The following is a 15,985-nucleotide window of genomic DNA, read 5'->3' as shown; positions in this document are numbered from 1 at the left end:
TAAAAAGTTATAGAAGTAGTATAGCCGAAAATTTAATACTTTACGAGATATTTTATACTTTTATTTCACATAATTTTACATAAACTGTAAAATATCTCGTAATATTTATTTTTTAATTATCTTACTTCAACACTTTTATGCACAAAATAATAAAAGGAATTGATAGATGTAAAAGACATAGTTATTTTTAAGAAAAATATATGATTGATTATTTTGACAACATATTTTTTTTTTAAGACAACGATGTGTTTTTTTTACATCTGTCGATTCCTCTCATTATTTTGTGCATGAAAGTGTCAAGGTAAGATAATTGAAAAATTATTATAGATATTTTATAGTTTTTATAAAATGATGTCAAATTAAAGTATAAAATATCTCGTAAACTATTCAAATTTCGGCTATACTATTTCTATAACATTTTTCGCCGAATATTGCAAGGAATCGATTTGTACAACAAAATTAGGATAGTTCTATTTCAAAAAGTGAAGATGACCTTTCAATCTCCGAAGTGCCTCCATTCAAGATCAAACTGATAATATCAGTATATAGTACATTTTAAATCCTACAACTTTTGTATCAAACATTTTTCTCTAAAATAAGTTTGTTTCGACATATTTTACTGTTCCGGAACTTTTAATACACTTTGTGTGTATATATATAAAATACGACAAGAAATGTATTATCCATTAATCAATTATATAAAGTACAAAATAAATATAACAATATATGAACATTCAATATACAATAATTTGTTAATTTTATATAAATTACATAAGGGTAAAAATAAGAAAAGCGTATTATTTATTATATATAATATATATAGTCTAAAGTATTACATGTATGTCAAATATATTAATTTTTACTGTACTAGTTTTTTTAATTTATCAGACATCTGGTGTATGCCTATTTCATTTTGTACATAAAATTGTAGCCTTATTACGGAATTTCAGTCGAAGAAAAAAACGCGAGCATTGTTTACAAAACATCTGACGCGCAGATGACGTACAAATATGTTTGTAGTGGTGACATTTTTTTTAGAAAAAAAAGAGCCAAAGACAATTTATTCGTGAGCTGACAAATTGTAAAAAATATTGTCAGAGACGATCTATCGTGAGCTGACAATTTTTAATAAATACAGTCAGAGGCGATCTAACGTCAGCTGATAATTTTTAATAAATACAGTCAGAGGCGATCTAACGTCAACTGACAGTTTAGAAAAAACAGAGCCAAAAACGATTTATTCGTGAGCTGGCAAATTGTAAAAAATATTGTCAAAGACGATCTATCGTGAGCTGACAATTTTTAATAAATACAGTCAGAGGCGATCTAACGTCAGCTGATAATTTTTAATAAATACAGTCTGAGGCGATCTAACGTCAGCTGACAATTTAGAAAAAACAGAACCAAAGACGATTAATTCATGAGCTGGCAAATTGTAAGAAATATTGTCAGAGGCGATCTATCGTGAGCTGACAATTTTTAATAAATACGTATTTCTAAGTTTGTTATTTACTACAAGTGTGGTCTTTTAATGTTTTATCGCATAATTTATAAAGTTATTTCACCTTTTTTTTCGCAATTGAAATTCTATCGTATGGCTGTGTGATGTACATACGAGACGAAATAGACTTATACAAAGTATCTAATAGATATAAATTAGATATGATAAAATATTTTATTTGAAAAATATATATATATAATACTATATATCTAATTGGAAAAAAATATTATATGCTTTCTCTATTTTTATTTTTATGTAATTAATACAAAATAAATAAATAAGTTAATTAATTATTCAATACATACATATACATATTAAATATAATTATCTTTATTTTATATTTTATATAATGACCGAATTGATATATACTCTCATTATTTCAGCCATTATCATATAAAATACAAAATAGGGATAACTATTTATTCAATATATGTGTATATGTATATATTAATTAATTGATTAATTAGCTATTTTGTATTTATTACATAAGGATAAAAATAAGAAAAATATATGACATTTTTCTTCAGTGATATATATAGTATTATATGTATTTTATTATTTTGTCATATTTAATTCATATTTATTTGACACCTTGTATACGCCTACGTCTTCTCGGACATTATATTGCAACCTTGCGACGAAATTTCAATCGAGGAAACAAGCGCAAGCATCGTTTGTTTACAAACTATCCGATCACACGTACACAGACCACACGTCAATGTAGTGAGTTACCACTACAAACAAATGCGTACACACGGACCTACGCGGCATAGGTCCGTAGGCTACGCCGATAATGTCATTTCTTTTTTAGTACCATCGAAATGATGGCGCTTTCGCGTCGGAGTTCGGCTTCCACTCCAGCATCCTCTTAAGTGAATATAATTTATGAAATAAATGTTATAAAATCAATTATGTATGTATAATATTTATGTATATAAAATATTTATTACTTTTAATTGTTACAGGCACTCATCTTTGGAGCAAAGCTGAGACTTTGCTGCTTATAAATATATATAGTGACTACAAAGACGAGTTTTATAGTAGTAAATGTACTGTAAAACAATCTTGGGGAAAAATAGCAAAAATTATGCAAGACAAAGGATATAATGTATCGGGTGTAAAATGCTCGACAAAATTTTAGGCCTTGAAACGTACATATTGTTGCGCCCGCAGAACGGAATATCACACGCGTCAACGAAACTCGCGGAAAATAAGTAAAACAACACAACACTTTAAGAAAGAACACTTTAATTATAAACACTCAACAAATAGTAACCGAGAATACAATTTAAATATCAGAGCTGTCATAAACTTCCGCCCGAGCAGACAGCTACTGAAGATCTGACATATGACAGCTTGTTTACAAACTGTCATAGAGACCCTTTAAACCGTTAATCGATATCGTCTTGACAACAAATATAAGAAAAACTCTTGTTATTTACAAATGCCATATGGCTTTAACTTTATAGTGACCGATCGATATTATCGATCGATCCGTCAGCTGTAACACACAGCATCAACAGCGAAAAGCACAGGCGTAACAATATAAAACAATTTTAGACCATAATAGCAAAAGTGGTAATAACCCTAAGAAATGGGAATACTTTCAGGTATTGCTTATTTTTAAATTTTTATTTTATGTAAAGACATATGCTTGTTCTTATATACATGTCTTATATACTTATATTTATACAGGATGTCTCTATATTCGCGCCCGCGGAGTATAAGACATACTGCACAGAACCTAATACAGAAACAATGTTCTTCTTTAGCAAAATTGCGTCCGAGAACCTATATTAATATATTAACATTACAGAGTATCTTATTATTATTTATCGGACTATTATTATTTATCGTAATTTTGCTAAAGAAAAGTTACTTCTTTTAGCACAAAGTATTACGTCTTGTATTGCACGGGTGCAAATTTAGGGACACTGTATATCTATACTTAACAATTTTATTATACAAATAATATTACTTGTTAGTGAATATTACTTACTAAAATGTAAATTAAATATAATGTACTATTTGTACCTTTTTTCTCTCTTTTTTACTTCAGAATATGCAGGAATTATTTGCGGACAAACCATGGGTGCAACCATTGGCAGTGGCTGGATCTCATGTTACTGAAAGTGAAGAAGAAGAGAATCCACCAGAAAAACGTAAGATTAAATATTTTATATGTATATGTAAATTAAATTCATTAGGTTAGCATTTTTATAATTATAATTTCAGGTATTAAAAAAAAGAAATTAAATACACTTATGGAGCAATACATAGCAGATAATAAGGAAGAACAAAAGAAAAGAAGAGAGAATAAGGAAAAGCATCATAATGAAAAAATGGTTATACTTAAGCGGATTGAGAATATAATAGAAAGACTGTTAGAAAAAAGAAAAGATTAATTGTGATGTTAGAATCAAAAAGAAAAAAACCGACGTTTTTATTTTGTTATAAAGTTACGTTTACAAAATTTAAAAGTTAAAATGTGATACTAATAATTTTATTTTGATTTGTTTAAGAGTTAAAGTAATACTAATTATAATTTTATTTTAATTTGTTTAAGAGTTAAAGTGATACTAATTATAATTTTATTTTAATTTGTTTAAAAGTTAAAGTGATACTAATTATAATTTTATTTTGATTTGTTTAAGAGTTAAAGTGATACTAATTATTTTATTTTGATTTGTTTAATTATTTATCTTTTTATTTTATTGTTTCAATAGTAACATAATACAATTTAATAAAGTTACATATTTTTAAAAGTAGAGTTAAATACATTTAAAAGATTCAGACTTTTCTTTCAATTCATAGCAGTGTATGTATAACTATGATTGATAAAAACAAAACAGTATTTTTTTAGTATTATAATATAATATTGTACTGAATATAGATATATATGTATAACAAAACAGTCAAAATATATAATATATTTATTACAGAAATGTTCAATTATTTATTTATTCTAAATATACAAAACCAAAATATACAAAAACAAATGTAACTTATTTTTAATTTTACATGTTTGGTAGCAAATACATAATGGCGTTTCTTTTTTCAATGCCCTCTCTCTGTTCGCAATTTTCTTCTAATTGTGGTGGCGCGATATTTGACTCATTAACAATAATAGGAATGTTTATCATATCATTTGTAATATGCATATATTATGCAGAATACAACATGCAATAATATATTTCGGGATCAAATCTGTTCTTCGCATTGGAAGTGTATCCAGAATGTTTCTAAAACGACCTTTTAACAAACCTAACGATCGTTCTACAATCATTCTTGCACTAGAAAGTCGTTTGTTAAAATTTATTTGACGTTCAGTTAAGTCAGGCCTCGGAATTATTTCATCTTTTTAGCCGATTCTCGTGGTATACGCCTCCTTTCCTCTCTTCACCGCGCACGCGGCAGCCGCTAGGGCCAGCGCCGCCGAGCGTTAGGAGCGGCGCTATCCGATAAATGTTGGGTTCTTCTCCCTTGATCATTAAAAGTTAAAAAAATTTATTAAAAATATTTTTTTTATTTTTAAATTTATTATGTAAAAATATTTCAATAGATTTCCACGTCACCCATGAGTTACTATTGCTATTGAGAAAAAAAATATTTTTAATAAATTTTTTTAACATTAATCGGATAGCGCCGCTCCTAACGCTCAGCGGCGCTGGTCCTAGCGACTGTCGCGCGCGCGGTGAAGAGAGGAAAGGAGGCGTATACCACGAGAATCGGCTGAAAAGATGAAATAATTCCGAGGCCTGAGTTAAGTGACCATTGTCCTTAAATGGTACCATAACGTGTTTGGTAAGCCGATATGCTGCATCGCCTAATATATGACTATCATGAGGAAAATTTTCATTAGTGAACATGTTTTCGACATTTGATAAACGAAACATACGCATGTCGTGCACAGATCCAACTTGTCCTGTGTAACAGTGAATAAACCGTAAACGTGCATCACAAATAACCTAGAAACAAATTAATTATTTATTATTTATTTATTATATTTGTTATTTTATTTGAACTTTAAAATGGTGATACACGCTTATTTATTGAGCCTTAGCTTGTTCTAGGTGCTATTTATTAATATATTTTACATGTTACAAGCTAAGGCTCAATAAATAAGCGTGTATCACCATTTTAAAGTTTTAATTGAAAAACTGAGCCTAATTAAAAAATTCTTTTTATATTTTATTTGATTTATTATTATATTATTATATTATTTTTTATTATTTTATTATATTTTATTCATTATTTATTTTATTATATTATTATTTTATTTATTAATTATATTATAATTATATATAATTTATATATTATTTATTATATATCTCTTACTTGTAATTGAATAGAGTGATATCCCTTTTTATTTACATATGATTCACCGTGATATTTTGGCGCAGTAATTTTTATGTGCGTTCCATCTATCGCACCGATAACTCCTGGGAAACCCCTGGGAAACCGATAACTCCTGGGTAATTATTTTCTATTGTTTCCATAGTTTGCTCTGCGTCTTGTCTATTTGGTTAAGAAATAAATGTTCCTACTTTTTCATATAACGCATTAATCACTCTTCGCACAACTCGCCATGCAGTATCTTTACCAACATTGAATCTGTCTGAAACACATCTGAATGGTTTATTGATTAATACCCTTTTTCTTCACCTCTAGATATCTGGCATATAACTTATCTGCAAGATATATATATTTGCTAGAATAGGGTAAAAGACCCAATTACTGGCATATTAAGCAGACATTCAATTATATTTGATTAATATATATGTATAGTTGATTATATTGTAATGTCTTAATTTTTTTTTAGTTTCTTCTCAGTATAAAGATTAAGAAAAAAATAGAAAAAAATTTAATAAAATTGATTTTTTATTTTTCAATTAATATAATACTGAACATATCCAATGCACCTAATACTGGTAACCTTCAAATCATATCGTTCCTAATAGTGGCAACCACATTACTGTCAATTTTTCATATTATATGTTAAATACTTATGTTATATTTATATTATATTAAATAATCTTTTTTTCTATTTTTTTCTTAATCTTTATACTGAGAAGAAACTAAAAAAAATTAAGACATTACAATATAATCAACTATACATATATATTAATCAAATATAATCTAAATTATGTTTTTAAATGTAATTTTTATTTTAAAAAAAAATTTTTTTTAAAAAGTAAAATTAAAAATTTTTTATTATTTTATTTTATATATTATTATTTATAATAAGTAGATAATATAATACTTAAACTAATAATTAAAAATTATTATTAATAATTAAAAATAAATGAGAATAATAAGTAATAATAATACTTGTTATTATAATACTTTTATTTAATACTTATAATAATTATTATAATAATACTTTCATTTTGTTATAATAATACTTTTATTTTTTACTTATTTTCTACTTTTTATCTTTTTATTACAGGATTTTTTATCTAGTTTTTCTTTTTTTATTTTTAATTGTTCAAGTCTAATTTTTTTTCGTGTTTTTTTCTGTTTATCTTGTAATCTTTTCTTTGTTTCTTTATCAGCTTGATATTTCTTCCACTGTTCAGATGTTACAACTGATGGTATTTTTTCCTTAAATTTTCTTTTATTTTCTTTTGCTTGTTTTTCTTCTGGCCAAAATAACGCTTGTTTAAATGCAAAAGGCACATTAAATTTCAAATCATTTTTGTCTTGGTTTGTTAATTCTTGAAGAATTATTTTATTTTGTTGATTTTCATTTAGACAACATTCGCGATTTTCTTGTACTACATTTACTTCATTTTTTTCTTGAGAATTGTTTTGCAAAGAATATAAAGAGGAATCATTTTCAGTAATAAAATTATGTTGCGAATCAAGTGTTAACGTTACATTGTAAGGAGTTTTAGTAATATTTTTCAATAGATTTTCATTTTCACGCAATAAATTTTCGTTTTCACATAATAAAACCTGCAAAGTACTTAAATTTGTAAAACTCATATTATAAATAAAACGTAAATATTGAAAATTTCTACCAAAGATACAAAAATATTTCATTAATCTAAATTATCTAAATCTAAATCTAAATCTAAAACGTAAATGTATTTATAAAAAAAAAGATAAAAAAATCTGTTATTCAGTTATTATTACATTGTTGTTATATAAAAATTTAGAAAATTATAATTAGCGTCAATTAATGGAGTTGACTTTTGAACTTCAACTTGTGAAATATCTTCAGTATGATTTTGAGAAGCTTGCAAAATATAATTTGAGAAATCATGTGCGATATTAATGGGTTCTTCCATAGTAGCGTGATTGATATTCTGTACATTAAGAGATATATCAAGTAATTTTTCCGAAACTGTATTATCCAAATTCTGGAAAAAACAAAAATAGAAATTAATAGTAAAAAAGTTTTGAGAACAAATTATTCATTAAGAATTAATTATTTTAAAAAATGTTTACATATATATACGCACTTCAATTTGTGATTTTATTGCAGATCGTTTTTTTATACATATTTTCCAAAATTCAAATAGCTTTTTATATTCAATACTTCCTTTCCATTCGTCAACATCTTTATTTCTTTCAAATTCATCAATTATATTTTTATCCAAATTTTCTCTCATAAAATGTAAAACAATGTTAATTTTATCATCCTGGGCTTCATCATTAACTGATACCTCCTGAGTATTTTAATTTTGATTTCGTATAACTTTGCTATAATCAACAGCATCTGCATTGAGTGGATATAAACCACAAATCCGAAATCCATTGCGTAGACATTTAGAGATCTCAACACCATCTAAAGCTTTATTTAATAATGATCCAAAATCTTCTTTCGTCACAGCTGATTGCTTATTTTCTATGCGATAATTATTAACAGTAATTTTCCAAATCATTTTTAGAGGTCTGAATACTGATACATCCATCGGTTGAAGAATATGTGTTGCATTGGGATAGAAAGCAATTAGCTCTATTTCATGTGTGCTACAAAAATCACTCAAATGTTTAGTCATATGTGAAGAATGACCATCCAAATGGAGTATTACTGGAAGAGATATTCCGCTTTGAATAAGCCATGGATGGAATACATTCGTAATATATTCATAAAATACAATAATAATTGGTTATTGCTCTTCCTTAATTAAATTAAAAATCGTTTTAATATATATAGCCAATAGAGCAAGAGCTGGATCGATTTGCTCAAAAATTCCTTTTATTTATAAATTTCTACAGACGTTTCGGCCAAGGTACGTGGCCATCTTCAGTGTAATACAAATTATAAAATTTAGTATATGATTAGAGAAGCTTTGGTACTATTTTTGACTAAGGAAATATTCATAAAAATTAGCTGCGACCATCCATCCGCTATCTGATTTGCTACAGCTCCAACCATTTGGCAACTTTGATGCTATATAATTTGGTATCCGCTTGTAAGAAAATAACACTAGAGGTGGAGCTAACATACCAGCTGCATTACCAGTGAAAAGAACTGTGATGCTTTTTTTCTCATTATTACCTACTATCTTGTATACATTTTTCTGTCCTTTTTCTGCCAAAACAGATGAATCTTTAGGGTTAAGTAGAAAACCTGCTTCGTCACAGTTAAAAATCCTTTCTGGTGCAATATTTAATAGTTCTTTAGAATTTAAATAACTAATCACTTCATGGAACCAATTTCTTAGAGCATTTTCGGTAACTTCAGCTCGACGAAAGGTCAAATTTTCAACCATTCTTTTTGCAAGATTTTTATGTCGCTGCAGGAAACCTTGGTACCAATGCCGTCCAGGCCGATCATTCACAAATACATTTTCTCTTTGTAAAGATCTAATAAGCATTTGAACACTATCTAATAATTGATTTTTAGTCACCGAAAGCCTCTTCGACTTAAGGGAAATATCCAATCTACTAATGTTTTTTCTTCTTCATTTGAAAGAACAGTTGGTGGACCAGGCTTTTTTTCTGCGTAAATTTTTTTCTTTCTTGCATCCAAAGTTGAGCGAGGAATATTAAATTTCTTACTGGCAGCATTTATGCTCATTCCTACATTAATTGCAGATAATGCTTTCTCCAAATCATTTACGCTGTACAAGCACCGTTTTTTTCCACTCATTTTAACTCTAAAAACATGGTAAATATACAAAAATTATAAATATTTATGAATATGGGGCATTCTTTCTCAACTTTACACCCATGCTGCCCATTTTCTATTTGATCTAAAAATTTTTAAAAAAATCTTAAAATTTACAGAAAAATGTAAGCTTTCCAATGGCGCGTGGCAAAATTATCAAATTCAATTGGATCATACTTAAAATTTCAGAAAACCGAAAAAAAATAAAAACGGTAATTATTCAAGTATAGCAATTATTCATTCGACGTTTTTCTCTTCCAATTAATACTTTCGAGTACTCTGTTTATCTGTGCACTGTCACATAAGTCTAAACTAAAATGGCGGATCCAATATGGCCGCCAAAAATTTAAAAAATTTAAGAAATTAACTAATTTTTATAAAACTTGGTATCAAGGAGTTTTTCGGGTTGCTAATAACGAATCTGAAGTCGCATTTCGAAAATTCAAAATGGCGGATCTAATATGGCAACTAAGAATTTGAAAAATTTTTAAAAGTAAGGGAGTTTTATAAAATTTGAACAGAGAGTTTTACGGCCAGCTAAATACAAATCTTAAGTCGGATTTCGAAAACTGAAAATGTCAGATCTAATATGAAGACCAAAAATATTGAAAATTTAGAAAATTGACAGATTTTTATAAAACTTGATACTAGAGATACTTCTGAGTAGTTTGCAACATGCAACTGCATACTTTTTCTTAAAAGCAACTATGTGTTTTCTTTATACCAATTGATTCGTCTTATTATTTTATGCATAAAAGTATTAAGGTAAGATTCCCAAAAATTGAATGTTTTACAAGATATTTTGTATTTTATGTCAAAATACTGTAATTTACAAGCCTCATAACTCGAAAAGTACTTAATAAAAAATAACTTTATTATAGTGTTTTAAAAAGCTCTTGACACCAGCTATTAGATTTTGGAATCAAAAATAGGGGTTTCTATTTAAAAAACCTAACCTAACCTTGAAATAACCTTGAAGGTCAAGCTCAAGATCAAATTGAAGGTCACCGTTGAATTCCTCGTTGAAAATTACTTCAGAAATGACCTTGACCTTTTTCAAAAATACCTTACATGAGAAAATATTCAGCCGTCCCGAGACTTAATTGACACCCTGTATATCTAGTAAACATAAAGTAATAATAAGATAACCTAGCAAACAATTTTATTTTACTTACATTGAGTTTGAACGTATTGAACTGATACAGACACGTTTTACTCTGTGCACACGATGTGGGTTATGTCACATGCCAATATTACATTCATTTTGCGATTTATGTCCGTAATACTGTTAACAGTATTAGGAACAATATCAAAAAAGTGAACGTGTTACTGGCATTAATAATTACATTATAAAAATTAATAATTTATTCAATATTTGTTTTTTTTTGTTTAATTTTAACATTATATTATTTAAAAAATGCGTTAAGGAAGACTTAAGGTGTAAAGATCGCCAGTAATCAATCATTTTTGCAGGTACTTTTTACTTACTTTCTTAATAAGAATGGACGCAATCCGGAAAAAAAATGTGTTTCTCAAACTTTAAAATTTTTTTTAAAACTAGTATTTAGTTTTACTTTTTATTTATTTATTATAATAATAATTATATTTGTTAAAGATTTTAAAAAAATTTTTTAAAATAATATACCATATAGTTTTCATATTTAAAAAATCGTTTAAATATTGATTGACAGTATTAGGGACACTGTCAGTAATTGGGTCTTTTACCCTAGTCAATTTCTATTGGCTAATCAGCAAGTTACTCGCCGGATAAAGTTATCTGGAGATGAAGAAATTGGCCATAAATGTTTGTAATATAAAATTCTCATTTAAATTCAATAATATGTATGCTATTTACTTGTAAGAATTTGGTGTAGCCAATGTCCATATCGCAATCAGTAATTGCTTCTCCGGAGAAATTGGTTCTCTGCCAAATCTTTCACTCTGTTTACAGAGTTTTGGTCTTAATAATTCCAATAAAATATTAAAAGTATTCCGTTTTATTCTACAATAATAATTATTTTGATGTATATATATATATATATATGAGTAAGAATAAATAATGTGTATTAATTAACTTATTTGTAGATTGATTATATATTCATAAGATAGGTGTAATAAGAAATATATATTTGAAAAAAAGAGAGAAAAAATTGTAAATTTGACAGAGATAGTTGTCTATAATTGTAAAATAGATTATAAGAGAGGGACATTTTTATATTATATTAAATTAATAATATTTATAAGGATTAATTATATGTACATGTATATCTTACCGAAAATGCATTTGAAATTCCGTATCTGTATATAAAGGCACGACATTTTCTACATAATTTTGGCAACGAACATGTTGCATTGTACGTGGCCTATCAATTAACATTAATATTGGCAAAACATCCTCCTCATCTGATGAATCGCTTTCAGATGAGGATTCTATTATACATTTTGTAAATTCCACCGATATCACAATGTCTTCCATATTTTAGAGGTTTACATGCACTTCAACTACAAAACAAGAATAAGAGGTTATATATCACAGTGTACTGCGAATCGTTCTACTATTTGTAGCATTATAAGTCGCAAAAGCAATAGTAGTAATTACGGAACGATCATGGAGCTTTACTGAATTACGTCACACTCTCTTAGTACTTACAGTGAATAACGAAACGCAGCCTAAGGGCACTGTGAGCATCGTGCGCGCTACGAAATGATGTCATTATGTTCATGATGGCACTGCGAGCATGAATTGGACCAACCATGAGTGTACTGATAGCGCTGTTCATGGAGGACCTGGAGAGAGCATTAGACGATCGAGCGTTAACCGCGATGGCCTATATACCGGAAGCAAAATTCTGGGCGGGAAATTTTGAAATGGTCGTTCGTGGAGATAAGCGTTCTGTCGGGCACAGTCCGCCTTACAATTACAAAGGGTTAAATAATAAAACTAACAAACTATTAATAAATAATAAAACTAACAAACAATGTAAATTTATCTAATTTAATCAGAGCAGGAAAAAGTTTATTAAATAAAACAGAAAAACATTGATTCAAATGTAACTATTAAATATATGTATAGAATACAGTATTACAGATAAAAATGATTTTTGGATATACATTCTGTACAAATTGTAAGCTTATTATAGCAGCACAATTAACGCAAAAAGTGAAATAAATACAATTGTTCAATAAATTTTTATGCCTGTTGTACAGCCATCACCGGTTAAACTTGAACTTCATTATTGCGAAAATTGGATGTGTCTGAAACAAAATATACTTTATACATAATAATATACCAATTACTTAAAACCTTTACATTACGTGTATTGTAAAGTTACATTAAGAATAACGTAAAATAAAATAAAAAGACATGTACCTCATTCCTGAAAATGTTAAAAAATATGTACAAAATCTAGCGGGAGGTCAAACATAATAAAAGCCATTATTAAAGCAAGGAACAGAATATAGAGATCGTTATTTATTGTTAAATGCAAAGCTAAAAAAATACATGCAAATTATATGAAAAAATATGATGACATAAAGATATGAACAATAATAATCTTAAATATATATAAATATGAAACCATGCTAAACACGCTACATGCATCACAAAAACATATCACAACAGTGCAATACATTGCTCTTTAAATAAAAACATATCACATAACAGTGCAATATTATTGCCCTTTAAATAAAACGATTTTTTTTAAATGGTTTCTTATAGAATCTTTGGCAGATAATTGCTTCGCAACGTAGTACAGTCTCAAACTTGCATATTCTTCTATAATTGCTTTTATAAATAAAATCCGATGATTATAAAAAATATTTTCGTCGCTGGAATGAAGTCTGTTCATATCATCTAATATTTTAGAAAAAAGAAATTTTTGAAGCGCTTCGTTGCAAATTTTATACTTAATTGCATTATCTGTTAAATTATCTAAAATACGATAATGCTGAAGTATTTTCTCTGTTTCTTTGCAGACTGCTATTACATTATCGCTAGGGTATGTTAACCGACCTTTGTTTTTAAAATTTATAAAAGAATTTAATAAATTGTCTTTTTCCCCTAGCAATTGCGTTAGACATATCTCACATTTAATTTTTATTAATAATTTTTTGGCGACAAAACCAGCAATATACACGACAATACTTTGGGCGTACTCAGACAATGTGCAAGAGAACAGATAGTCGTGATCTTCAAGGGCCTCACTAACTGTAGAGCAATCTGATATTTCGTTATGAATAATATTTCTTTCGTTGATTAAATCAACAGCGCTAACTTTTTTGCCGGAACTACAATTCAAAATATTAATTTCCTCCAAGGGAATACAATTTCCGATGCCATTGTTTTTTATTTCAGAGTGAATTAATAATTTTTTATATGCTGCAGTGAACTGTCGTGCAGTCGGATTGTCATTGTGTCCACCATGATCTCTCAAATTACCAAAAAAAAGTTCCAAATGGTCTTGTCCTAATTTATGGAGTGGAATATATTCTAAAATAGGTGTGTCACAACCAATATAAGTATCGTACAAACAAATGGCACTTTTCAAGGCTATAACAAGTCCGAGTGGACCTGTCTTTCGTCGACTTGCAATAATTAATCCGCCATCCTTATCCTTCAGCCCGAATATATATATACAAAAGTCCGAATAAAACTGTTTAATTGTACAAATGTTGTCTTTGCACATTGCCTTCTTGTAGCCCGTAGCAGTGATTTTACGCGAATTTAATATATCGAACGCATCATTCATCATAATGATGAATTTTACTGTCGCAGCGCAATATGCGAAAGCTTCAAGCTTTAGTACATTTTTGCAAAATAACAAAGAATCTGCAACAGATCGACTTAACAGTTGAGTTGCCAGTTTTGTTTTCATTTTTTGTTTGCAAAATAAAATATGTTTTTTTCTTAGTCAATTTGCTAAATGAAGCCCCTCATTCTCTTGCAGTTTATTTAATTCCACAAGATATTTGAAATTAATTTCATTACCGTCTATGTCCAACAAACTCAGTATTTCACCAAACAAATTCCGTACTAACTTTATCATGTGTGACGGATCCGGAAATACAAATTCGCTGGTACAAATATTGACTTCGGTATTTAATGTTTTGATATCTATATTGCAATTCAACTGCTTTAGTACGCTGAAATTAACTGCTGCGCCATCAAACGTTATATTACTTATTATGATGCCACAATCGGATACAGTATGCACACATTGTTTCAGTAGTTCAGTTTTTTGTGTACTTGTCAATGAGTTAATGAGAAAATATCCGACAGGCACTTTCCACGCCTCATTGACACATACTACCATAAAAACAAGTGCTTGAGTTGCATTTCCCATTTGCGTGTCGTGAACAACACCACCAAAATCTACCAAACCACAATACTTTTTACCATCCCACTCTAAATGTTCGCGAATGGCCATCTCGTCAAAAACCAAAGAACATACAATAGATTTGATTAATTTTTTCACTTTTAGTCTTAACATATGCAATGCTTCTGAACAAAAATCCGGAGAACCATCAATTGTCGAATATCATTTACTTAGAGTTTTTGGATGTGGTAATGAACATAGAAACCGATCCCGAACATAATTATAAGCTTTTGGAGAAAAGAAATTTAACGTTAGTGCAAAACTACGTAAGCTTTGAGAATATTTTCTTGGTACCGATTTACCTTTATTTTTTAACAATAATCTCTTAAATAATTCTGTGTTGTTACCGAAATTTTGCGTGATTATGGCTCCATCCTCATCGTTCAGTAGATTCCGGTTCTGTAATGTCTTAATAAGATCTTGCAAATTTTTTAGTCTTTTCTTCTGGCGCCAATTTAAATGCTGCAATTTGCGAATTTTTTTCAGCCGCAATTGGTTCATGTTCTCCAATTCTAATATTTTCCTTTTAAGGCTGATTTTTCGAGGTGTGTCGCTTGCTGAAGGATAAAAGGAGTCTTCTCCGCAGGCAATACTTTTGTTGCTAGTTCCAGGAACAACAATTATTTCCAGTAGTTTATTGTCTTTAAAAGAATCACAGATCTCTGTATCAAAATTCCGTGTCTGCAAAATGTGAAAAATATTTATTAACTCTCGCATTAATAAAGAACTGCTTTGACAAACATTATTGTTGTTAATTTATATTAACAATTATTCTGAACCAAACGAAAGAGAAAGAATATATTATAAAAAATATTTGCTTCCTTATAACTTACATATTTGATTCGCTGAATGTGCACAGAAGGAATTGCATCAGATTTTAATCGTCTTCTCGTACCTGTATTCGTTTCAAAATCATCACTTGTAAAGTGAACAGAACATAACAAACTGTAATTTGTTGGTTCCCAATCTGGGTGATCAACAAATTGT

General features: G+C 28.4%; 1 long non-coding RNA gene and 1 pseudogene across 1 annotated transcript; one reads left to right on the top strand and one right to left on the bottom strand.

Annotated features, from left to right (window-relative positions):
- The first annotated feature begins 547 nt into the window (after positions 1 to 547).
- Positions 548 to 3,986, top strand: LOC105678697 (uncharacterized). Its single transcript, XR_010890026.1, has 3 exons — positions 548 to 3,111; positions 3,561 to 3,663; positions 3,737 to 3,986. It is a non-coding gene; the product is annotated as an uncharacterized lncRNA (long non-coding RNA).
- Positions 3,987 to 4,554: 568 nt separating this feature from the next.
- LOC136999708 (putative nuclease HARBI1) lies at positions 4,555 to 12,280 on the bottom strand (annotated as a pseudogene).
- Between the last annotated feature and the right edge of the window lie 3,705 nt (positions 12,281 to 15,985).

This window comes from Linepithema humile, chromosome 4, assembly GCF_040581485.1.
Source record: "Linepithema humile isolate Giens D197 chromosome 4, Lhum_UNIL_v1.0, whole genome shotgun sequence".
Taxonomy (NCBI): domain Eukaryota; kingdom Metazoa; phylum Arthropoda; class Insecta; order Hymenoptera; family Formicidae; genus Linepithema; species Linepithema humile.
The sequence above is the reverse complement of the archived record's forward strand: the minus strand, read 5'-3'. Positions and strand labels throughout refer to the sequence as shown.